Source organism: Struthio camelus, chromosome 5 (assembly GCF_040807025.1).
Source record: "Struthio camelus isolate bStrCam1 chromosome 5, bStrCam1.hap1, whole genome shotgun sequence".
In the NCBI taxonomy this organism is placed as follows: domain Eukaryota; kingdom Metazoa; phylum Chordata; class Aves; order Struthioniformes; family Struthionidae; genus Struthio; species Struthio camelus.
This window is the reverse complement of record NC_090946.1, coordinates 15,352,129-15,378,239: the sequence shown is the minus strand read 5'-3', so window position 1 is coordinate 15,378,239 and position 26,111 is coordinate 15,352,129. Positions and strand designations below refer to the sequence as shown.

Sequence of the window (26,111 nt, the reverse complement as noted above, 5' to 3'; positions counted from 1 at the left end):
ACAGAGAAAATTGTTTCTGAGAACGTACTATTGCTTATTGTTACCACAACTTCTTGTACCATTCTTGTAATATAACAACAAATAACGTTTTACACGCCACTCATGGACGTTTACGTATACTTATTTGACTTACAAAAAAAAAAGTCTCAGAAGAGGATCTAATGCAACTGTGCTTCTCATTAAAACTTAGCCAGTAACACAGGTTTAAGAAAGCAAAACTATCTGTCAAAGCAGAACTAAAAGAAGTTTCACTGTTTATGAAATAGTTAGCTTTAATGACAAGAGTTTAGTTTATTTCATGTTAGGTCAGTATTTTGTGTGCAGGTGCAGTATTATTTGAAAGTGATCTGCGATCATGAAGTCAAGAATATTGACTAGGTTTTAAATTTGTTGTTAGAAAGAAGCCTCCGGGTTGAAGATAACTTGCTTTTCATTCTAAGAAATCTTTCAAATTTTCCTTATGTCTTTAACCCAAGAGCTATTAAACATTCAAAATGTTTGGCTTATGCAAGTTCAGAACTTCTCATGGGAGTTGATATGGCTGAAAAAACACAGTACTGAAAACACTTGAAGGAAATAGAGTTGCTATTTTGTGCTCAAGAGCTCTGCAAAGAACTTGAATAGGTATCAATCTGAGCCTTGAGTGAAGAATGACAGTAGAATAGATATCCTCCCTGTTTATAGCACAGGCCAGCAACAATGCAATTCTGTTATGCACAGTGCAGTTATCATTTTGTTTAGAAATTTGAGGCATATGGAGTGTTTTCCTTTTAAACTTGGAAACTATATTGCTTTCCAACAGAATGTGTCCATCAGCACTGAAAGTTCACTTAGGGCATGACCAAATAATTAGAATATTGGCTGGGGATGTTGGCTGGCCAAAGCCACGTGCTGTTTGGACACTTGGGACTTTCTGAAGAAGTCACAGATGTGCTGTCTCCTGACAGTGCACAGCTGGGACTTCTGAACAGGAAAAATACTTCTGGAGAGCCCTATACCCATTATGTTAGGCCATGGCAAGCCACATAATAGAGATGAAGGATATGTCAGGCAGTTTTTGAGATTTTGGGTGATGAAACAGTCCTGGTGACAGGAGGAGAGAATTGGAAGTAACTGTATACCCCACAGAGCATTGTTCACTACTGTTGTTTGTTAGGAGTTTATGGGCCAACATTCTTTCAGTTCCTTCTCTCTCTTGGAAAAATTAGAATGTGGAACTCAACAGTGTTTCATCTTTGTGGTTTCTGTTTACTAAAGAATAGATGGAAAATATCTGTTAAGTCACAAAATTCCACTGAGAAGCTCTAAGAAGCTTAAAGAATGGGTGAGGGGTTAGTGAGGGTGTTGAGGACCTGTGTAATAAGCAGGTTTTCTAATTTATCTGCTGTTTACTCTTGTGCGGCTTATGCTTTGCCTGCCAACATAGGCAGCCATAGGGTTGTCATTTTATACTGACACGGTTAAATCTGTGGACGACTTCTGTAAGGACACTAGTAAATTTGATGTATGCTTGGTTTATATTTGTTAACTTGCCCTGAGTATAAAGGAGGTAAAGCAACTGAAATTTATTTCAAGCCAATAAATACTTTATGTGTGTGTTGCATTTGATTAGCTTAAACAGGGCAGTCTTGCATACAGGCAGGCCTGTTGGGAGAGGGAATGCACTGAATATGTATCAGCTAGAGAATTGTTGTAATTCTAACAGTAAGAGATTTTACTGCAATAAACAGCATGAACAGCAGATGCAACAGTGAGTTCCTGGTGCAGCTGTCAATGGTCTGAGAACCTCAAATGTTGGCATATGTATTTTCTAATGCCCCTGCTGTTGTGACTTAGTAGTTGTTGAATACTGTTTGACACTTTGGGGTTCTGAAGTGCTCTATAAACATTAACTAATTCTAAATATTCTGCTAACATACCAGCTATTATTTACCTTTTCTACGTAAGGAAATTGGACCTTCCCAGGTTAAGCTGACCTCCTTTAAACAGTTTAAAAACAAACAAACAATCTGTCCATGTAGAAGGCAGAATTAAGATTTAGAGCTTTTGTCTTCCTCTTGAGACCATAAGGGTAAAACAGGTAGTTGTTAAATAAGACTATGAAGTGTGTTGTTCCCAAGCTATCTTGAAAAGTGATGTAACATAGTTTTGGGGAAATGCAGTTGCGAATGTGTTAATTTGCAATTCTACTTGTAACTTTTACCATGAAAAGTGGAAAGGTGAAAATTATATTTCTCCTTTTGTCATGGCAGAAATGGATAGTGCAGTTAAAAAAAGGGCTTGATTTCTGCATTTTTCTCGGGGGTTATTGTTAACAAGCGTATACTGTCCTGTGAAAGTGCAGTGCTGTTTTAAGCTGGTGGTTCTGTCCTGCTTTCATTCTTACAGGATCCCTGTTGACCGGAGAACATTTTATAATGGTGATTCTAGAGGTTCTCTTTTCCCCTTTCTTTAAGTTGTCTTGAGTGTATATTGGCTTTAATTTCACAGTGTTGTTACATTAATTTAAACATTTATTAATATATTTAATGTGTCACCTTTTTTTCTCAAGCAACTTTTTAAACATGATAGTGGAGGTAGTAAATTAGCTATAGAGAACTCTTGATACTCAGCCTGCAAGAATAGGTTAGATCTGAGGTAGAAAGGTGGCTACAAACGAAGACAGAAGCTTGGCCTTTTCTTTCTGTGAGTAAACAACTGTTACAGAATGCCTAAATGACAAAATAACTTGTGGATCAACCCAAACAGAATGCCTTTGTGAGAATGATATTGATGCAAATTAGCCAGTGCATAGGATGTCCTGACCTAAAACTTTTAAGCCTGTGAACTGTGCTTTATTACATCATGCTTCTGGCATTCTGTTTTATTTAGATGCTTCTTAAAAAAAAGATTTGGATTTGGCCTTGCTGTAAGTGATAAGATGCTTTTTCAGGGACATCTATGTGACAATCCGCTATGACAGTGGTGTTCTGAAGTACCTGACTCCGGTGGCTTCCCCACCCAAGCTTTACATCTGCACATTGCTGTCTTTGCTCCTGCCTCATTTTTATTTTTTGTACATGCTCCCGGAGTAAGGAGCTGCATTTTGTGTGGTGTAGGTAAGAGTTTCACAGAACTCTGACACATCTCTGAGCTTTTGACCTTTCTGGAGTAATTGGCATGTGCCATCTAAAGATTTATTTCTTTGTAGTGTGGATTTTTTCTTGTTTCTCACACTTCCTACATAAAGTACTGGTAATGTTTGGCTGTTCAGGTAAGACAGAAGTCTTTTGACTGAGTGGTCTGCCTGGCTGTTCTGAGATTTTGCACTTTCCTGCACCCTGTGGCTCTTGAGCACTTTTGTCATGCCCTTATTCATCAACATGTCATTTCTGGCATTCTGCGTAAGCAGTGGCATGTTCCTTGGTCACGGGACTTTGACTAAAAAGATGATTGAGGGTTGAATTCTTGGCGCTTAAAATTTTAGAAAGTCTTCTAAGCTGATTTCTCTAGCTTTAATTTTACAAGTGGCATATACTTGATATTTGAGGTGATCTGAAAGGCCCCATGTCTGTCTGTCTTATTTTTCAAGGAATATGTCCAAATAATTGGTGAAGGGACAATTTGAACAACTTTTTGTGCAGTTATAAAAATGAGCCCTTTGGGGCCAAGACTGACTGCTTTAACAGGGGCAATCGCAAAACCATGGCATTTGGAGTAACCTGGGGAATGGTGCTGTTGTGCATGTGTCTTCAGATACTGTCTTCTAATTAATTGCTTAGATGAGTGTTTTGGTGAAGCCGCAAAAAAGTATGTAAGTGTATTTGCATCTGTCTTACTTTTCATTGTGGAGGAGGAGAAAAGGCAGGAGTTTGACTTTGGAATGGGAAACTTTGTCTAGCCTTATACTGTTGACCCTGAATAATTCAAGAAAGAGGAGTGGAAGATTATCAAATTTATTCTCTGATGTGTAATTAACTCTAGGGGATATCTGTATGACATACTTAATGTTCTTTCTTAGCACTTGTAGCTTAATACAAAAGCCAGACTGTTTCTAGAACTTTTTAAAGCAACAGAATTAAAAAAAAACAACAAAAAACCCTAATCCTTTGTTTTGTAGAAGGTATCACCTTTGACCACCGAATCATAAATTGTTCAGCATTAGGTGTGTTTCAGTCACTATTTGTATTGTACACATTTTGTTGTAGTTTGAAGTAGCTTCTGAGACTTTAATTTGCATTATTTAGTTATTTCAAATAAGGTGTAGCTTATTTCTGAACTCTCTCCCATTTTAAGGAAGGCCACTTATGGCTGTAGAATTACCAATGTTCTCTATTTTACTTTATTTTCATTTCAGTCATTGAAAATTTTCTGATTGTAGAATGATTGAGAAGCTCAGATTAGGGTTACCTGCCCTATAGGAATGAATTATGACATAATTTCTGATTATAAATAGTTTTTCTCTTGCTCTGTTTTTTTCCGGTTGCTTCTCCTATGTGGGAGCTGGCAGTGTAAGGTATGATATGCTTTAACCTTTTTCTTTATTTTTTTTTTCTTCTCCTTTTTTTGAGGGGAAGCTGCATTAACCTCAGAAATCTGCATTGGTGACTTATCTGGATGTCTCTCTTGCAAAAGCTATGAAAGCAAATTAAACTTCTGCTTTAGTGTTCATATTCTCAAGTGAGAGCCAAGAGGGTGGAAATGCACATGGGTAGCATTTTCCACTTTAGAAGGTCTGCACAGCTGCAGATGATTTAAAAAAAAAAAAAAATCCATACATTTTATGCTTCTTCAATAGCCGAGTAAAAGAAACCTGTAGCTATGGAGAATTTTTGTCTGTCTGGATTTTAACAGCTTGTTTTTACTGTCTGGATAAAATTAAAAATACTACTTACCCATGTTCCAAAACTCAATTTGCAGGTGTTCGTGTGCTAGAAAATGTACATGCAGAAATAGTTAAACATCTGGACCTACTTAGGCAAGCTGCATAGTGAGATTTAGGTAGTAGGGTGTGGCAAATGCAGGCAAAACTATAGTGAAGCCTCAATAAATTGAACTTTAATCATTTGCAAGTCTTTCCCTTTGCCTCCCTGAAATACCTGTATGATCCTGGAGTTTCATCTCATGTAATCTACTTCCTTCAAAACTCCCCTCTTCCTCCCCACCCTGAGCCACAAAACCCCCCTACACTAGATGGCAGCTGTGACTTTGGAATTGGTGTGCAGAAAGAGAGTATTTTACCTCTGAGACCATTAAAGAGGTGTATTTTTCAATTGAAAAAGTCAAATATGGTGACTACTAGAAGTGCACATGAACCATGCAACCCTCAAGACTTGCGGAAAAAGGCTCCAGGAATATTTCCTGCAGAATAAATCAATTCCAAGGGAGGTCAGTATAACTAATGCCATCACTAGAAGAAATACACACAAACCAGCAAAAATTTAAGTGAACGTTGGATGATATTTGCAGTAGGTAAACTTTTATTTGGAGATGTTCAACCAGGCAAATAACTGAAGTGAGCTCAGTTGCCTGCAGAGATGATACATAGCATTTGAACTTCAAATTGTGTGCTTGAAACTTAGCATATGAGCAGTCTGCTGCGAGGTCTTATTTGCCTAATAAACTTTGACAGACAAGTTCTACAGATTGTTAATATTTTTTTCAGAGGAATTGCTGTCTATTCACAGCCAGTTTGTGGCCAAAAAGGTGATATATGTTGTGAGTACGTTTTCGCTCTGAAATGTTTTCATGGCTGTGGTCATGTCCACTGATTAGTACCATCACATTTAACTGCAAATGAAAAATAAAATGCTCAGCTAAGAAAACTTTTTTTTTTTTTTTTTAAAGGGTAGAGAGTTGGCCATGGAGTTACCCTGGGTACTTTTCAGTTTTCCTTCCTCTATCAAAACAACAGAAAGCAACGTGTTGGGGGGGGATCCAAGGGGGCTAATTGTTGTACTGGAAGGAATCCTGAATGGTTGTGACAAAATCCATGTGTTGGATGTCTGTTAATGCTGAGATCATTCTACTGTTGCAAATTTCAGTGTTTTACAGAGCCTTTAAGACATTTGTGCAAAGTGAAGACATTTTGTATGACCCAGAGGACTGAAAAATGCCTAGATTTTACTTGGTGACTGGTAGTTACTTGGTGTTTAAATTTGCTACCAGATCAGTTAATTCCCCAGAGCAGAGAGAGATTTGCTCATAGTTCCCAGAAGCGCTGACATAGGCAGAAACAATCACTTAAGGGATCCTGGCTAGCTTATGCTAAACTATGTATGTGTGTAAGGGTGTGAGAGATCACAGAGTAGTGAGGGAGCTATATTTTTATATATTTATATATATTTACACACACACACACACACCCTTTACTTAAACACTTGATTAACTAGTTTCTCCTGCTCAGGCTTTTTATTTCATTCTAATGGTTATGTTATTGACTAACTTCCCTTTTCTGGAAGAAGAAAAAAAAAAAAAGCTTTTTGTCTAGACTTTTAACTCCTGCTATCAGTTCTTAATTCATAATTTTAAGGAGGAAAATTTCAGTCACTAGGTGTGGGAGTAGATTTGTTGCTGACAGTAATATTTAAATATCTCTCTAAGTGCATCTTGGAGTGTTTTACACAAGAACCACCTCAGACTAATCTTTTCCTCTACGTATATTTTCAAAATAGCTTTCCAGTAATAAACCCACTTTGTTTGACTCTGCATTGTTTTGCTCTCTCAGTGCATTGTGGTTCATTAGAGCTAAATGAAGTTGTGAACTGGCAGAATGGTAGATAAAGTATCCCCGAGAAGGTAGGGAGACCTGTGTTTTATGAGTCTAAAATTCTGTGCCTGATAATTTTGTGCACCTAAGTTTGATCTTGCACAACCTCCATTTTCCATTCTTTCTGCAGTCTTTTTATTTTACCATTTCTGCATATTCTGTCTTTTTCCTATTTTGACAATTTTTCCTCTTAGTTTGTAGCCTCTTCTAGGTGGGGATCTTGTGTGTTCTTCTCTTTTTGCCTGCTTGCTTTCTGTTGTGTTTTTTTTTTCCCCCCCTTCTCCCCACTGTCTGAAGAACCAAGATTGCTAAAGGCTGTAATGTGTGTAGGTGGGTAATTAAAAACAGTGGTCAAGAGAACTCTTGCAAACTTGTTGGGTTACTTCTCTAAGTATGATGATGATGAGGCAGCTTCATTCAGTCCCCCCCCCCCCCTTACTCTCTTTTCTGGCTTTTTCCAGAGGCTGCCTGCTGTCCTCTTAGCATGTAGCTCCCCTAATGTTGTCTGCCCACAGCAGAAGGGTAAAGCTGGAGTAGCTGCAACTTAGCCTGTGTTTGAGGAATACTATTTGGCATTCAGCCAATGCAGAGAAGATGAGCAGGTAGAAGTACTTTATATTTGTGACCTCTGTTCCAGATTATCTCTCAACTTACATGTTCCACATTAAGGTCTTCATTGTTATCTGCAAAAGCTTTAAGTGATCTAGGGTTCATTTGCCTTGGAGATTATCACCTCAACACGTCCAGGCCTTCTCCATCCTGCTATAGTAATTACAGCTGATGGAAAATAACTCTGGTTGCTGATCCCCAGGGTGTGGAGCTCCTGACTTCTGGAGATAGAGCACATCTGGCGCTTGTCCTCAGAGGCAGAATTCAGTCAGCCAGAAGCTTATTGCATGTGGGGAATGATGCAAGTGACTTGTTTTCTCCGAACAATGGCTATGAGATCTTTGTAACCATTGGCCTCTCGCCTGGTTATTCTGAGAGTGTGTATGTATTTTTTTTTTTTTTTTTCCTGAGGAAGTCTGTGTGCGATGAGGGAGGATGTGGAGTACTGTGAGCTCTTGGTACAGCCGGCTCAGTACTCCAAATCGTACTTGCTCCTTGGGATTGTAGCTCTTACATTTGCAAAGTGTGTGCACACGTGCACGTGTGTGTGTAAAAATTGCTGTATTGATTCAGAAAACAGCTGGTAGATACTGATACAGATTCTGGCACTTGTGTTTTTCTGATTCCTAGGATTCTGTAGGATCACCGTTGCAGGGACGCAGAAGAACGGAGTGTTTTCTCTTCAAAGATGATGTGATATAATGCCAGACTTCGAGGAGTGTTGTTGGGATCTGTATCACCTTGCTTGTGAGATTATGAGGCTTCTTTAGGGTAACAAAACTTGCTTCATTTGAGATAGAATATGACTTGAAACTGTAACAGCAATTCCAGAATAAATTCCCCAAAGGTGATCATATTTTGGAATGATTTCCACACAGAAACTTGTTCAGGAATGCCTTATTATAATCCTTTCCCAGTATTAGCCTTGGAGCTCATTTACAAGCCTGCTGTATGAATTGGGACTGTATAACAGGATCACGCTAGCGAATCTGATCGTCTTCTGGTCACGTCATGATTTGTTATCGTGGTTGTTTATAACACGAAGCCTGTTCATTTGCTTGCTGACAGCCTTTTTCAAGACCCTTTTGTCTACCAAAGCTACTTTCTGAGGGAGGATGTCATCTTTAGGTACTCCTCCTCTTAACAGATTGCCAGGAGGTTATAAGAACCATCTTTTGGGTTGTACAGCAAGAGTGTTTTTTGGATGCATTTTTTCTGGGGTTTAGTACTTGTTAGTACCCTTTGTCATTGCCTGAGGTAGATGGGAGAAACGTTTGAAAGGATGACAGTAAATGTACTGCTTTGCTTTGGAGCCTACACTGCAGGACAGGTGCACTCAAACCAGTGAACTAATATGTGATAGGAGGTTGTTTTTCCACTTGTAAATTCTGCTGCTCTTGAAGTGCTTAAATTACTGCTAAATTCACCAGCTGTCTCTATTGCAGTTTCCTGGCTATTTATTTGTAGGAAGCTACTCTATGCTTTCTTTCCTTTGCTCCTCTTTAGCAGCAGTTCCTTTTCTTCTTGTTATAAATAAAAACTTGCCCTGTGTTGGAAACCAGAATGACTTCAGGCCTCTCTTTCCAGCTGTGTGACTGCCAGTGCTATTGCAAACAACTGTGTCAACAAACTTCACCATTGGTTTGGTAAAGCTCATAGCAATCGAGAGGCTATGTACTAATGCTAATGAAAAGCCCTTGTGTGATTTCTGGAGTTTTGGGCATTAATAGGCATGTGTGGAGCTTGCTGGAATAAAAATATTAATTTGCAAGCTGCTGCCCTCTGGATTACACCTGTACACAAGGCTTTGATCTGCATGACTCTCTGCAGCTTTATTGTGAGGAAGAAGCAATGTATTGAATTTTACAAGAATCCCCCTAGTTTGTCCAGGAAGTAGAATTTTGATAACTTTTTTAAACTGCAGTGTTTATATGCAAGAATAGAGCAGTCAAGTACAGTGGGAGATGGGTAAGCATCATGTGTACACACTTATGATTGTAAAGAGAAACTTTAGCACTAGTTTGTTGTTACAAGATCTGAACTAATGTTGGCTGTTTATCAAAAGGAATGGTCTTTGCAGGGTTTTTTCCCCTATGTAAACATCAGCAGGACACTGGGAACAGATTACTGTATTTGAGTAAGTCGTGTTTTCTTAGCATGCTTGGCAGCATTCTTTCAATGCAAGCTTAACTTTTTGAGCAATCTAAGTTCAATTTCAAAACTGTGCCCTTAATCAGGAAGGTAAGATGGCTGAAAAAAACCTGTTCTTTTTGTGATTATTGACATGTATGATGTGGCTTGCCAGACTATAGTTGTGTATGTGGCCAGAAATGATTATGTTTTACTCTCTTTTATTTAGAAAGGCTTTTTGAAACGGAGAATGGCAACTTACTCAAAACACCGTCAGAAATACTGCTTATTGCTAAGAGAAGAATTTTTTGCTGGAGCGATCCCAAAGCATTAACAAATACATCAGTCTACAGCAGATAGCATTCTGTTCCTTTCTCCCAGGTTCTGCTGAGCATATGCCAAATGTATGATCAGACTCTCTTTGGTAGATACTACAGATCTTCTGACTTCAATTCTACTGTTGCACTGACTTCAGTGATGCATCTCCAAAGCAGTAACTTTTTCCAAATGCTTCCAGTGTCTGAAACAGCATGAAACTTTTTAGTTCTATCAGTTGTAAACTCATATTAAAAAAAATAGTCTCAAAACAAGAATTCCTGAAACTTGTCTATTACCAACCTCAGAACACGTCTTCCTTTCAATAGACGGTAGTAATATTTCCTGAAAGTTCTTGGCACTAACAGAAAGGCTGTATTTGAATAGTACACAAAACTTTACAGGCAAACCCCAGATGGCCCAGAATTTGGTTTATCTGTAACTTACTGCTTAGATTTTAATTAATTTTTTCTTCTCCAGAGGCTGACTTGATATTTAAATTGAACTCAGTAGTTGTTCTGTTATTACTTCCCAAGTCTTGTAGAAGTGTGTGTTTTTTTTGTTCTTTTGGTTTTTTAATAACTGAAACTATTTGGGCATAGGTCGCTGCATGTGAGGTTGCAGCAATGTAATTCCATTTAGTGGACTTATTAATTTCTGCAATCTTGAAACCTTTTCTTAACCAAGTGTGTGGCTGTAAGCCCAAATGAAGAGGAATTTAGTTGCAAAACCTGGCTTAGGTTAAGAGCAGCGTACATTTCTAAGGGAGTGTTTTGTCCAGTAGTTCTGGTTTGAGCAGCATCCAGCTTCCATACTGTGCCTCATTCTGTGACAGCACACAAGTGTTTTATGTGGCTGTGTGGTAAACTAGATTAGGGGACTGACTGGGCTGAAAGGAACCTTGTGTTATAAAGCTTACCTTTCAGTTTGTGAGGTTTCCTTTCCCTGTTAGGTGCTCTCCCCGCCCCCACCAAATCTTTTTCCTGTCTTGGTTAAGCAGGGTCTTCGCAAAAATTATGACAGCCTAATGTATAGTTTGGGAACAAGAGCTACTGGGCATAAGATGGTTCAGCCACAAAACTAGCTATGTATATTGAGTACCTCCAGACTGCGTGGTGTTCTTTCTGCCACCCACCCTCTCTCCTCGATTGCCTTTTTTGCTTCAGCAATAATATACTCACTGACAGTCATTGTAAGCTGATGCAAAACGTTGGTTTGAGGGAAAGTGAAGTGTGTCTCTGTTTGTATGCACATACCAAATTCAGAGTATAAACATGTTCTACACCTTGCAAAGCAGTTTGTTGTAATATTAAAGCCATACAAGGCCGTAATAGGTTATTGATATGGCGGCATAGAAACTGTTATCTGCCTTGTTCAGTTCTCAGTATTTACAGTCTTGGAAAGTGTATTTATAAACAAACCCAGAAAACTCTTCAAATCATAGTTCTGAGAATCTTTAAATTACCTTTCCTCATTGTACTGATATATTATGCATCGTTTATTGTTGGTGAACAATCCCATATTAATACGGGGAATATTCAGTAACATATCTATGGCACAAACCCACCTGTAATTGAATAATTGAATGTTGCAGGTGGAGGCCTGTGACTGGGTAAGAACTTAAAAGGAAGATTATGAACAACAACTGTGCATGGAGGTGAAAACTTAGCTTAGAAATGGCCTGCTCCAGCTTTGCCGGGTTCCCATTGCATCCTTTCAAAATTAAGTTTTTTGAGAAGCAAAAGATGATAGACCATATATAGTTAGGCTACCCTTTCTGGGAATAAGAGATGCCATGTTTGCATTGTCAGTATTTTGGTGGTTGGAAAGCAAAAAGCAAAAGCAGTACAATCATGAAGCCATACATCAAATGTGTTATTAGTAAACACCTGCATCAGTAGAGAAAGAGGCTACTTTATGATATAGGATAAAATATGATTTACATCAATTTTTCTCTAGTCTCATAAAACTGATGCTGAAGACCAAGGATTTAATGAGTCTGATGTAGTCAGCTTTGTATGGAAACATGTGGCATTACCCTTCCTTCAATTCAGATGTTACACAGCCTATGATGTTTTGTTCTGTGTATTTTTTAAATCTAAACTCAATGCGTTATTTTTGCACATCTTTAATTGTTTGTTCTGCACCTCATTAGTGACAAGAATAGTATCTTGGAGAATCTTCTAAGCATCACAGAGATGGAGCATGTGTTTTAATTTATAGTATGGTGTTAGGGTTAATTGTATAGATTAACAGTTATGCAGGAGTAGATAGATGTTTTCTCCTTTTGATGTTCTGTTGTTTTGTGGTGTCTGTGGACAATTACTGCATGAGATGACATTCTTGGTTGTGAAGCTTTGACATGAATAGCCTTAAAGAAATGGCCAACAGTGGTGTCATTTGATGCAAGTGTTGTTACCATATTAAGTGAGTGTGTGTGTGTTCGTTCATACATAACACAGACACATAGACGCAAATATGTATATAGACACATTCTAGCCATACTAGGGTTTTATGAAGGAAACAATGTAATGCTGTAATTGATGCAGCGCCTTCTTGAGAGCTTTTAGATGCCCTAGCTGCCTCCAAGTAAAACAAAGTTGATGTTTTTCATGTGCTGAGACTATAGAGGAAATAAGATGCATCTTTTCACTGCAGTGCTTCATGGTCCAATTACTGAAAAGAGGAAGTGAATTGATTATAATGGCTTCTAGTCGTTGGCTCCTCAGTGACTTGTATGAAACAAGTAGGTGGTTTTGAAACTCATTCCTGCTGAGCGGATAGCTGAATCGCACGGTACTGCTCTACGTCAGAAGTAGTAGTTGCAGCCAAGGAGCCAAAACTAAAAGTGGCCTCAAAAGTGAATTACTTCTTCTTGTGCAGGTGAGGCCTGTTGATGGCGAGATTGACCCGTATTGTACATGATAATTACTAGAAGATTGATGCAAGTAATAGGGTTCTGGATTTTAGGCCCTATTTTTTGAAGCAGAAAAAAACACTTCATTTCCTTTTGCATCATCTTTTGTTTATTTCTGCACTAGATGAGGTGGATAAAGGAATGGAGTTATTCATTTTCACTTGGTACTACTTTTGCACTTAACATAATGATCCAGTGCTTTCTGTCAGCAGAAAGTGAAGGTTGCTCTAACTCTCAGCAAGTGGTTTTTGTTATAGTAATGAGATAGAGAGGTTTAACATAGACGTGAAGGGCTTTTATCAACTATACTTCAAGTTTGTATTTGTTTGATATAGAGTTTTTTATTTTATTTCTATTTGTTGAGGAGAAAGCTGAGTTTCATAATATGAAATAAGGGTTAGAAGTGCTTTTGTGGTTCAGTTCAGTTTACAGGTAGCTTTTTTCCTCTTGTTTGACAATACTCCGGTTGTTTGGCCTTCTCTTTCTTTCAGACTACCTCAAATGCTAAATGGGCTTGGAAATGGAATCATACAAAATCTGCATGCAGACACCAGGTTCACTTTTCTTGCAATTTACTGATGAAATTTAAGGTGTCTTCTGTTTTTTAAATTAATCATATAAGGCTAATATGTGGGTCATAATATATATTTTAAAAAGATGTCTTCCACCTTTAGTGTGCAGAAAAGAATGACTGTTCCCCTTTGCGTGTAAATCTGTGGGTTACTCAGAGTTCATAAGCCACTGCTGTAATCTAAGAGGGGAGCCGTCTGCTTCTGTGCTTTGCTGTTATAGTTCATACCTGGAGGGGAGTTACTTAAACGGGCAAGGTCATTTCTTGCACCTAGTTCATGTTTGTTGACAGTTTGTTGCAGGGTCCTATTTAGAAAAAGTTAAAATGTAGTTTGTTCATTGCTTGATAGGGGACAAGTGTCTGGCATGTTGAAAGTGCCATGTCTGGCACATTTCCAGATTTGAGATGTGGTTTTAGGCTGTGGGTCCGTAGCTGTTTGTATTTGGCGTGCAGTGATTTCTGTATGTAACGAATCTGCACGCGTGTACTGTGTAGGGCGGAATCCAGGACATTTCAACCCTCCAAACAGGCTGCAACAACTGGAAATAGAAGAGGTATAAATATGAATTATAATGAACTTACTGTGCTTAAAGGGTAGTCATTAGAGAGGGACTCATGGCACAAAAACTTGGTCCAGCTGTGAGTGACTGTTGGTATGTTAAATGTTGGGCAGTGCTTTGCAGTGCTGGATGTATTGACTGTGTTCTGCCGTACTTAATATTCCCTGTCTGAATATTCCCTCCTGAATCACAGCAGTTTTTCTTTTCTATAGCTACAGCATAGAATTGCAGCTGTTTGCTGAGTTGTGCTTGGTTGTTGTTTGGAAGACCATCTTATCTGAAACTGGATGTTTTCCAAACACAAAGGGAGAATGCTTCCTGCTCTGAAAGGCAAGCAGTCCAGGGTCATGTCTTAATTGCTAGAACAAGTGTAATTATTACATTGATATGGCAATCTTGCTGTGAAAATTCTAACAGAGACAGAGTCAGCGTACTCCAAGCTACATGTAGGAAAAAATATCTGTACTCCTGTTTTACACCTATCTTTCCAGCAGCATGCTGCTTACATTTGTGGTCCTCTGATTTTTGGAGCTGAGCTGTGAGTCTTTTGAGTCTGTAGAATGAGAGCTCATATCTTGATTTTTCTTTTAACTATCACTGTGGCATGTTTGTGTTTTACTCTGTATTTGAAACATTTCCATTGTAGCACGGCCTTGAAGTTTTTTCTTTTGGCACTTAAATGTGTTGAAATTGGGGAGTGGGGAAGATGGAAAAAACCTTAGTCGTGTTTCTAGATGCGTTGCATATCAGGAGTCCGGTTTATTACTTGCAGTGCATCTTGTCTAGGGATGGGAGAGTTGGGGTGGCTAAGATTGTTCCTAATCCATTTGCCATAGTAAAATAAGTGCCTTTTCTTGCTCTATAAGAGCTCTTTTGTAAGGTGGCTTGACAGTTTAAAACAAACAAACAAACAAAAAACAGACCGTAAGTTTATTCTGTCTGGAGGGAGACCATATGGCGTTATGGTTTGGTATTTTACTTAGTACATTTGGGTTCTCAGTTTGGCTCTGCCAGGGATGGCACGTGTAGCCACAGCTAAGATCCTTAATCCCTGTCTTCCATGTTCTTCCTTTAGTTTTTTGTCCTGCATATCTAGACTGCAAGTTCTTCAGATGTGACGGTCTTTCACTGTATGTCTACGTGGTATCTTCCATGGTGAGAATTTCAAATTTGGCTTGTGGGTGTTACCATAATTGAAGTGATTATTTTATGTAAAACTTGTATTTTTTTCCCCACATAGTTCTCTTCTAGGGAGTTCTCTTTAGGGACTTCCCTCTAATTTCGCACCTCTTCCATGAGGAACTGAAAGCTTTTTAGACATTCATTTCCTTTCTCATTTGGGAAAGACAGCTAGTGTGTTGGGTTAAAACAATGAGGCTTGGCTCTTTTTCCAGGGTGGGGAAACTGTGGGCGGAAGAAACTCTTACTTCTCTGAGTGAACAGGGAAGAAAAGGGTAATACTTCTTCTCCCTTCTGCTTGCCACTGAAGTTGAGTTGCATGGAACTTTTTAGTCCCACTCCTACTTGCTGATTGACACTTAGGTGTTTCTGCAACATGAGAGTGTTTGACTGCATTGTGACAGCTTCTCTTGCTTATGCAATAGAGACAGTTCATCTCTCGTGCCAGTAGGATGTCACTGAGACTCAAATGAAAATTTCAAGAGGTAAATAAGCACAACTTTAAAAATGAAGATGACTAACGGTGGTAGCTCTACGTGGAAGTAGTTTGAGATCTTAAGTTTGTGAACAGTTTGGTGGCTATGTCTATGCTAGGAGATCAGACTTGTTGTCCATACCTGTTCAGATACTTCAGAGCAATTACTTCACCTGTCTCCTGAGCTTGTTATACAGCTTGGCTAGTTCTAACTGAAACACGAACTTACTGCCTGCTCAGGCCGCATGTTTGTTTTTATTGACATATTCTGATGTGGGGCTTGGGAAACAAAAGACTTCACATTGGTACAAGTAGTGGTGCTAGCAAAGTCCACCTCATTACCCTCTCTTTGCAAGGTGGTGGAATGTGCAGGAATTCCTAATAGAATTGTGTTTCTGTATTTGACCTAAAGAGCTAATTTAGGAGTAGATATCCTTGGAGTCATGGTACTGGATAGAGACTTGGCAGGTTAGGATTTGATTTCCATGCCTACCAGACCGTCCTGTGTAACCACTGTTAAAATACTGCAGCTCTTTGCGTTTGTTCTGTAATACCAAATGCTTCCCTTGTCCTGTCAGTGAAAAGGGTTTGCGTTTTGATTAAGGAGTCTATAAAACACGTAGTAGTGTTTAATATAACAGGGCACTAGTTTCAATTCCATAGGTGGTGTTCACCGTTTTCAAACCGTGCTGGAGCTGTCAGCTGACTCAAAACAGTTTTCTTTGTGAGAATTAATATGGCACTGTGTTTGTAACCACAAAAACTGGAAACAGCCTGTCCGTTGAGATTTCTGGTATTTACTGATTTTTTCGAATGAGCAGCAGTGACATTGAAATAGTATCTTACACGGTATTGCAGTTGGGCTTTGCCAAAATGGGCAAATGCAAAGGCAGTGTTTAAAAATAGGGATGGGGGATGTGGCAGAAGAAAACCGTACTTGGATGTTTCACATTCTAGGATGCAGAGTACGTGACAATAGTTTTGCTGTTATTTTAAATGTAGTAGGCATGGATTCTCCCCCACCCTCCTGTTATGCTCAATGGAATTTTAAAGCAACAGAAAACATTGAAGATTTGTCTTACGTATGCATAAGCAGGATTAGAAAAATGCAAAGGAAAGGGTTACTTCCCTGAACAACTAAGTCCTTATTTTATTTTGAAAATGTTCGTGTCAGTCCATGGATAAAAATTAAAAAACAGTTGCGTTGCCTTTTTAGATTCTGGATACCAAATGCATGTGAAGGGAGCAAGGTTCTTTCTGGTCTTTTTTTTTGCTTTTTATTTTATTCCTGCTTGGTTTGGCAGATAGCTGCTTAGCCAATAGTAGTAGATTATGCAATGAAGATAGTTCCAAGCTTTTCATGGATAAAATAGTGATTCTATATCATTTGGAAAACTTGGCTTGCAAGATTTCTCCAGGACTTGAACAAATATAGGCTTGACAAAGGTATGCTTGTTTCTAATTTGCATTGTTTCCAATTTCTAGTTCCAGATGTTACGTTCAGTTTACTCCAAAGGACACAAATCTTAGGAAAGCTAGAAAGAGACTTTCCACTTCTAGCTCCGCTAAATGTATGTTATGCAGCCTTGAAAACGTAATATATCTGTAAAATATAGAAAACCATTCAGAAACTGCATGTGCGAGATTTAACTGGGAGCAAATGTTATTCACTGGGACAAAAGCATGAAAGCAAGACGGTTGTGGAAGACTGAAACACAGTTTCCATAACCTCCTGTGTTTTTCTTCCAACAGTTAAGAATCTTCCCATATAAAACTATCTTGTTAAAGAAAACTTCCCACATCTTGCTGTACTTCAGAAGGTGGGTGCTAAGGAAGTTTTTGGTGAAAAGCTGTGAACCAGACTTCTAGTATTTATGAAGGTCTTGCGACCGTCTTCCAGTCAGGCTGTTGGAGGTATGGCAGAAGCCATAGTGAACACTTTCCTCGAGTATGGTGAATTTTAATTTTCAACAATTGCAGCACTGTTTACTGTTTAAAAGAAAACCTATTTTCAGGCATTCTTGATATTTATGTCTGGAAGCAGAAGGTAGAAACCTACTAATAACGTCAAATTCAGGATTGATTTTTCGTGACAGCTTGATATGAAGGAGGACAAAAAGGAGGTGAAGTGAAAAGAGTTATTTCAGCTAATGAAATCTATAATATTTTGCTTCTATTTATATCACTCAGATGACACTTAATTTGTCCCTGCTAATGTAGCAAATAAATACAACAATCTATTCTAAGCTTTGTAAATCACTTCTTGTTGGAGATAATTCTGCTTTAGCCAAGAACACTGATTAAACTAAATTCATTCCTTATGGCGTCTTTTTTTTCTCTCTAAGGTCAGTAGTGTTTGTCCTGCTGGAACTACATGAAGGGAGATTTTCTATTCTCTTCTTTATTATTATTCTATAAATCTGACTGTTCTTCAATATTTTGGAGGAAAAGGCACTGGAGCTTCTAATAATTTCACTTTTTCTCAAACATCTGTCCAAAGATAGTGGCTTTGCTGGAAAAAAAGGCGTGTTCAAGATTTTACTAACTTCTCTTTGCGTTGTTGGTCAGAAGCTTGCCAATGAGCTAGGAAAAAAAAAAAAGACTTATTTGATTTTGGATTAAAGTGGTCATAGTATATTGTAAATTGCATAGAAAATTCAACTACTCCAAGGCTTGTAGGGAGTCCAATTCCTTAGATTAAAAAATGAATCAGCTGGAGCAATTTTTATGTTTTAGATGGGATTACCAATTTTTGTTACTGCCTTGAATTTTTTTGCTTTTTCAGAATGCATTGAGTCAGTGATTGTATGTCCATTTATCTTACTACAGTTGAAAGAATGTATGGATTAATATTTAAGATGGCAATGATTATTAACTCAGTTATATCTGTAGTAGAGGTCTGAAAGCCACACTGCAGATTAAAACATGGGGTAGGGAGAAGTGCAGTTATTTGGATTGCATCAATTTTTGCTTTGGCAAATGTGTTAAGTGTAGAAAGGCATCGAGGAGACATTATCTGTACAATTTCTAAAGCAGAATTATTCAAATCTCTCTCTCTCTCTAATTAAATTACAGACTTAAATTTTTGTTAGCTCTATGAATCGCAGGTGCTCCTGTTAGTTTAAGGGATGTCACAGTGCCATTAGATACAGCTATGTTGATAAATTGATTTTATGGGTCTGTGGTGATCAGTGTATGATTTTTATGAACATAATGAAATAGGATCCTATGCTCTTTAGGGCATGCCTGCACTGTGCTGTTAATGCAAATTAGCTCCAATGTTATCTTGAATGATGTTACGGTTCACACTCATGCAAAGTGTTTGGTTAGCTCCAGTTGAACTGAGTTAATGTAGGTGAGTGAATATTGTTCATTAACTGATGATATATTTGTTTTGGAGTGTAGACCGCAGGCCATTATTAGTAACCTGGCAGCCATCATCTGCAGTCGTGCCACATTTTTTTTTTTTCCCTGGGTCCATAATTCTTGGCTAAGATCTCCCACTGGCGGCTATGTTTTACTTCAACGCGAAGAGCAACAGGATCTTTCTCACAGGGATTCTTAGTACCAAACTAAATTTTGGCAGTATGTCACTGTCGGAAGAGCTTGAGTGAATGTTTCCCTGTGAAGTTGTTTTGCCTTTAAGTTGAGGGTACATGTGATATTCTGGAAATTCTGTAGTATCTTCAACTTTGTGAGGATCAGTCTTGACTCTAGACAGGAAATAGCAAAAACTGATCCTTCCATTATGGAAGCATGCAAAGGGTCCTTAATAAGAGGCAATAACATTCCCAAAGTACAAATGCCAGAAAAGCTGAAGAAATATTATTGAATAGTTGTCTGTGCTATCTGTCCCTCCAAAAGGTTGATCTTAAGGACATTTCAGAAAGCCAGTTGTCGCTTGCGTACCTCCAGAATAAAGGAGGCTCTCCAAGGTTGGACAAGGGTATGTAATGCTGAAGAGAAAGCAGATTGTATCAATCTCCTGTACCTGTTTTTGTAGGCTGGTAACTTGTGTGTGCAAGAAGGGAGACGTGTTTTGGAATTTAGTCCCAAAACGTCTTAATTGCTGTCTTTGAAAAGATTTTTGAGTCTAGATAATTAGTTTAAACAAAACTAAAGCAAATCTGAGAGAGACTGGATATTTGCGGTCTTTGGGGTCTTAAGAGATGAGTTACATAGGAACTATTAATATTTTTGATTCTATTGTTTTTGCAGGTGAGTACTGCTATGCATAATCTCATGGTTATTGTCATTTCTTTAGTGTCTGTTAATTCTGGTGTTTGCACACTTGCACCTGTCATGTGAATATATAAATGAGAACAAAGCCCAGCTATAGGTGGCATGAGAAGGCTGAGCACCCCCAAAGTGGGAAGGTGGCACTGAAACTTGGAAAAAAATTTTAGATTTGCTAGGATAAAACTGGCAGGAGAGGAAATCTGAGGCCTTTTGGGTGAGACTTTGGCGCTGGATTTGGTTGCCTTCTTCTGTCTGTGTTTTCTCTTACCTTTGTGCTGTCGAAATAGGCAATTTTTTCTGAACAGAGATTAGCTCTTGTTTGTGCTTGCAGAATGCAGGAAGGCTTCAGTGTTGTTGACTTCTCCCATACGATATTTTTCTTCAACACATAGGGTAAAAAAGTAAAGCTATCAGCATATTTCTGAGTGTACGCTCCCAAAAAGGAGACTGAAAACAGTATTGAAGAACTGGTGTTACTGTGTACTCAGAGAAGACCGTAAAACTGCAGAAAGCAGAACAATTAGAGGGGTTCCCCAGACCCCTAGGCAGTGCACTCTGTAGTATATAGCCCCTGACAAACACAGTATTCCAGACCAAACCATGGTCTCTGTGCAAATCAAGCTCCAACTACTTTGTGAGAGAGGGGATCTTGATTTAAATGTATCCTTTGTGCTGGGGCTGGGTCACATGTGTTTTGTTCTACCTGAAGCTGTGTCTAGTTGGGGGGTGTTTTTTTTTTTTTCTTTTCTGTTCCTGCCCATTTCCAGCTGCTTGTTGCTCTCTTCCCCCTCTTCCATTCCCTCTCCTGCCTCTTAGATGTTTCAGCGCCCTGAAATCTGCCAGGATGGCTGCACACATAGTTGCTCTCCTTGAGCTGCTTCTGTCAGAAGGATCTAAGTTTAAAAAAAAAAAAACAAAAAAAAAACCAACCCAAGTAGACAAACAATGTGCTATGGTGACTTCTTCACCTGGCTCAGCTGGAGCCAGAGTATTGTCTGGTTGTAGCCTTGCAGCACTGTCCCTATGCTGCTGTGTCTTGTACACACAATGCTCAGTGGAGAGAACTTGGGTGTTTTTGTGCTAAAAAATACATGATGGCATGCACAGGTTTGCTTTACTCCTGCAGCAAATGTAGGAAACGCTTTAATGTTGCCGTAGCTTTATTTTGAAATTACTATTTAGTTTTCATTTAACAAATGCTTTGCAAGTTGTAGTAGTGCTGCCAGTGTATTCTCACAAATCGTCCAGAGACCTGACCTTGGAGCAAATGTGCCTGCCATCAGCAACTGTATTTTTGTGATGGTGTCTTCTCAGTGACTTGCTGAATGACTGTTACCTCAGAACACGGTCCTCAGACTTCTGAACTATGTTTCTAGCTGAAATAGGCTCACTGTTGGCTCTTGTTTGAGAGAGTTTAAAGAAATTTTCCTCTGCCCTCAGTGCAAGTAATTTGCCATTAAAGATTGCCTGTGCAGCTATTGCTAGTTTTTGGACCCATGGTTACGAACTTGAGTGCTTGCTGTGTCTCTCGTTCTTACAGATGGCACATTAAAGATCATGGTTTTGTGTAGGCAAAGGAAGTGAGATTCCAATGTGGTGGTCTGTGGTGTATCTGGAGTGGTTTACTCCTTACATTTTGAGACAGCAGCTGGTGTATGAGGCCTGTGACAGCCTCCATCGTATCACGGTTTTCTTAATCTAACATAGAGGGGATTTCGAGGCTAGCTGCAGCTGCCTGTGATTGGGGCCAGTGTATGGCATGTGCATACATGATGGTTCTCCTCTGCTATCCAATTCCTTAGTTTGGATGCACTGACACCGAACTGCTTTTACACAGGACTATGTGGAGTTCTTTGCTCAGTCCTTGAAACTGCTGTTGCTTCCTCTGGTGTGTAGGTATTCCGCTTTGTATGAGCGTGCAGTTTGGAGGACAGGAGCCAGGCCCTTGGGGTCCAGATATTATGATCCCTTGAAGATATGAAAACCTGCAGGATGAACCTGGAAAGAGGCCAGTTTTAGAACAACTTAAAATTAATTTTCTACTCAGTGGTTAAAAAAAAAAAAAAAAAAAAAAAAAAAGACATCTACAATGAATTAGGTAAAGTATAGCACAGGAGTGGAGAGGGTTTTTTATTTTGTTTTTTTGTTCTTTAAATGAGAGATTGTAATCAGGTATGTGTTGGTTTTTAAGCTAATGTAGATCCATCATTATTTTTTAAAGCTGTCAGCTATTCTTTTCGACAGCAATAAGTATCTTAACTGATATGCTAGACCTGTGAGGTACTGTTGTCCAGTGGCTCATAGAGAGTCAATAAAGTTTTTCAGCTCTCCTGGGGAATGTCTGGAATTTACTGTCTGTATCTAGACTGTGATTTTCAGTGGAGCCTGGGAGCATTGGAAATTTGATGGAATTTGTCAGTTTAAACTCTTGGAATTCATTGGAAGTTCCAATCTCTAACCAATGCCCATCTCAAAAGTGGACTTCTAAGATCGGAGGATGCTCAGCTTACAGCAGTTTTGAAAGTGCTAGTCTTGAAGGCTTGTTTTTAGTTTCCGTTTGGAGGAGAAATGTCTTAATCCCAAGCAGACAACATATTTGCATTTAAGCTGTCTGGTGCATTGTGCTTCTTGAGTAGCGAAGTCCTATTATCACATCCTAAAAAATTCATATAATGATTGCACCTTCTGAAATACTGTGCTTAAAATGACAAATTGCAGCAGAATCCCCAAAAGAATAAACAAACTGCTATCAATAGTATAATTTTGCCGTTAGTATGATGAAACTGGGAAAATCCTATGAATATTTTTACCCTCTGTAAATACTCAGATGGAAAACCTGAGGTCAGGAAGACGTGGGGATTCAGGCTGCAGAGGTACTATCTGTTTAGCATTAGCTAGTCAGAATTGCATGAGGCTGCAGTCCTCACAACTGTTTGGCTGAATACCAGTTGTGCAAGGCATAGAGAGAGATTGTCAAGAGCCAAGAATTTGTCTTATTCCTTGAAATAAAATGGTAAATGTGCTGGGAGCCTTATCTAACAAGTATCTCAGCAACTTCATGTAAATGCCCTCAAATCTCTGCTGATAACTGTTTTTTGTGTAGTTATACAGCAGATCTCCAAACATGTTTTGTATGCCGCTTGGTGGTCTGTGGATTGTTGGCTGCTCACGTGGTCTTGGCTGTCCTCATTTCCAGCTGCTGAACTGTGTTAGAAGAAAATGAAAAATGTTGTTCTGTGTAACCAATTTCAGTACTTGCTACAAGGATATTAATGACAGTCTGAGAGACATTGCCTTGTACACCAGGAGAGGAGTTCATGCGGCATGCTTAATGGGTGGTCTGCGGGGGGGAGAGAAGAGTTTGAGGAACCCTCCTCTTAAGTAATGTGTCCATAGAAAAGTGATCCTGAAGACACATAAGAGAGCTGTTTCCAGCCTCTGCGGTGTTGAAAGTGTACTAGATTATGCACCCTGAATCCGGTCATTTGACTCTTCTGGTACCTGAAAGTTTTTACTTGTAGTAGGAAATGCAGTTAGGGGCAGGACAAAAGGAAGAATGAATAAGAGTGTACTGTTGGAGGGTTTTAAAACATTTTATTGCCATCCTACAGAATCTCAACAAATCTTGGAGTTTTATAATTTGTATAAAGCACCTTTGCTGGACTTTTTCACAGCATACTCTTCAGAGAAATCCTTTGGCTTCTGTCGTCCAAGGGAAATGAACTAATTCAGGCCAATTGAGATGAAATGCTATATAATCAGAGTGCTATATTTTGTTGTAAATAATGATGTTAGCAGTAACAAACTGCAGGCTGCCAAGAAAAACCAGAACTCTGAAGTTAATCTCTCGTCTTCCTAAAACCCTGTCATTAGTGGGGGGGGGGGGGAAAACCCTACAAAACTCAGAAAATATAACATGAACTTTTAAAAACTTACTGCCTATTTATTTAAAAAAATAAAAGGTATCTAGCAGTTTATGTAACATAATATTTTAATGTTAGTATTTGATAAGGGAACTAAATTCATCTGCCTCAGGGAGGTAACAGGAACAATGATGTGACTATTATGTTACTGGGAGCTTTTTAAAAAACCGTTTGTTTAAAAACAAGCAGACAAAGCAAGCAACCCCACGCCGCTGGCATCCAGATTTTCAGTGAAGTTATATGGGGAGTTCTGTCCCCTTGGTTCCTTTAAGAGCAGATTCTTTTTTTTCCCCTCCCGGAGGATCCAATTTAATTTATTTTGAAAATAAAAATATCCAGCTGGATCTCTAGAAGCATAGATGAAACTCCTTCAGTGAGGCAGGATTTGTCTGTACAAAAACCATGTCCAGGGAATGGCTATCCCATTGCTTTTTTAAAATCACCTGTGGCAGGCAATTCTGCACCTTGCTTAATGTATTCCCGTATCTTCAAGTGCCTCTTTCTCTCTGTACTCCCTCCCCCTTCAAAACCCCCAAAGCCTGATCTCGTCCAATTTCTTGTGTGCATCAGGGACGTGGAGTGGGAATGAAGAGAAGGAGGAGGAAACGGCTTTCTCTTGTGACTCACCTTTAGGCAAAAGCTTAGACATAACCTAAAACCAGCAGCAGTGATGTTCCTGAGGACGCTCCAGTGGCTGAGGAGAACAGTTGATCTTCATCTCTGGAAAAAAACTTTTACTGATTGGATACTGTTGTTTTACTCCTCTTTCTTTTCCGCCCAGCTCCTCTCCTAGACAAGTAAAACAAATTCCTTTAACCTTTCTTCATATGTTTTCTGAACCCACTTACAATGGTGTTTTTTTTTTTTTTTGTGTTATTTTTAAAACTTTACTCTGGACCCTTTCCAACTTGCTAAACCTGATGGCATTTAAACTTGCAGCTGATTTGCACCCACTCATCCGCCCAGCATATTTGTAGCTAAAGCTTCACTGCATGTTGTAGCTACTATGTCCGTGGATGAACAGGCTCCCTTTTATTGTAGCCCATTGGCAAATAGATCACCAAGATCCAGACTGTCTCCTGGTATTCAGCAATATGATACTCAATATAATACTTAGCGTATATAAATAAAACTGGCACTAAAAATATTTCATATTTTGGGATACTAGTGTGGATTGGAGTACTCTGCCCTAGTTTGTGCCTAGTGTAACCATGTAAACAATTTAAAATATAGGCTGTTAAAGAGTAAGAATTTCTAGCAGATGTCAGGCAATTTTTGTAAATTTATGTATAAATATGGGATGTTCTTAGTGGTTTAAAATAACACCCCTGTCTCCCCCTGAGTTTTGAACCTTGATTCCACCTAAAATAAGAGAAGTTGTAAATGAGTCCTCCTTACTTGATAACCAGAACGTTTTCTTTCACCCTTTGGAGAGGGAAATTTTCAAATGGATTTAGCTGGAGGGTTAGAGGAATGGGATGGAATGGTGGGAGAAGGAGAGTATTTTTCTCTTTGAGAAGGTCTTTAAACCAGCCATTACTGAATAGCTTTTTCTTCCTAGCTCATTGACCCCCACGCTCCCTGATTGACAGAGAGGAGTCTTGTTAGTGTCAGGAATGAAATTCTGATCATGTCATGCAACCTTCTGCTGGAAAATCTTGAAGGTAGGCTTCACAGCAGCCCTTTGAGATAATTAGCAGAAGTAGGAAAGGTGTGTTTGCGGAGGATGGAATGATTTTTACAAATGGGGATGATAAGCAGGCTGCTGAAGCACTTGCCCGGGTTCACTAAGGTGGGAGTAAAAGTGAGGAGTGTTGATTTTCAGTCCTGTGCTCTACAAACAACTACCTCCTACCTCTGTGTTGCAGCAGAGATATTCTGTAATTTAGTAATTACACTGGGAATTCACCTTATCTAGAATAACGTGTTCTGAGGATGAAAGTAATAGCTCTCTATTCTTTGGAGGATTGTACCTGGCAAGTTTAAACTCGGGTTGAATATGTGCAGTTATTACAGGAAGATCAACTTTTAATCTGTCTTTTGAAGTTGATGATCAATGGATTTCAGATTCTCTGCCGCAGCAGCAGCTGTCAGTAAAAAGGATTGAGGTGCAGAAGACAGAGCTTAGGGTTTTAAGAAAGATGAACTTTTTTGTGCTGAATATGTAACAGTTATATTCAAAGAGTGAAAGAAGCTTGTACATGGTTTATGTGATTTGTACGTGCCATATTCCCTTCTTATCTAGTGAGGTGTTGCAGAATGAATTTTTTTAGTTGTGCTTGGTTTTAGGAGACAGATTTGGCTAAACTCTTGATTCCCTTTGTTTTCCTTCCATGCCTGTATGTCACTCTTGCCTTCTTTCCTTGTCTTTATGGCTGCTGTAGTGATTGGTGTGTTCTTGCATGTGATCTTCCTTTTGCTGACAGTTGCTGCCTCCCCTAGAGC

General features: G+C 38.9%; 1 protein-coding gene across 7 annotated transcripts in view; it reads left to right on the top strand.

Annotated features, from left to right (window-relative positions):
- LRP5 (LDL receptor related protein 5) overlaps nucleotides 1-26,111 on the top strand; it is a 182,894-nt gene that overhangs the window by 6,871 nt on the left and 149,912 nt on the right. The gene's annotated exons all lie outside the window — the stretch shown is intronic.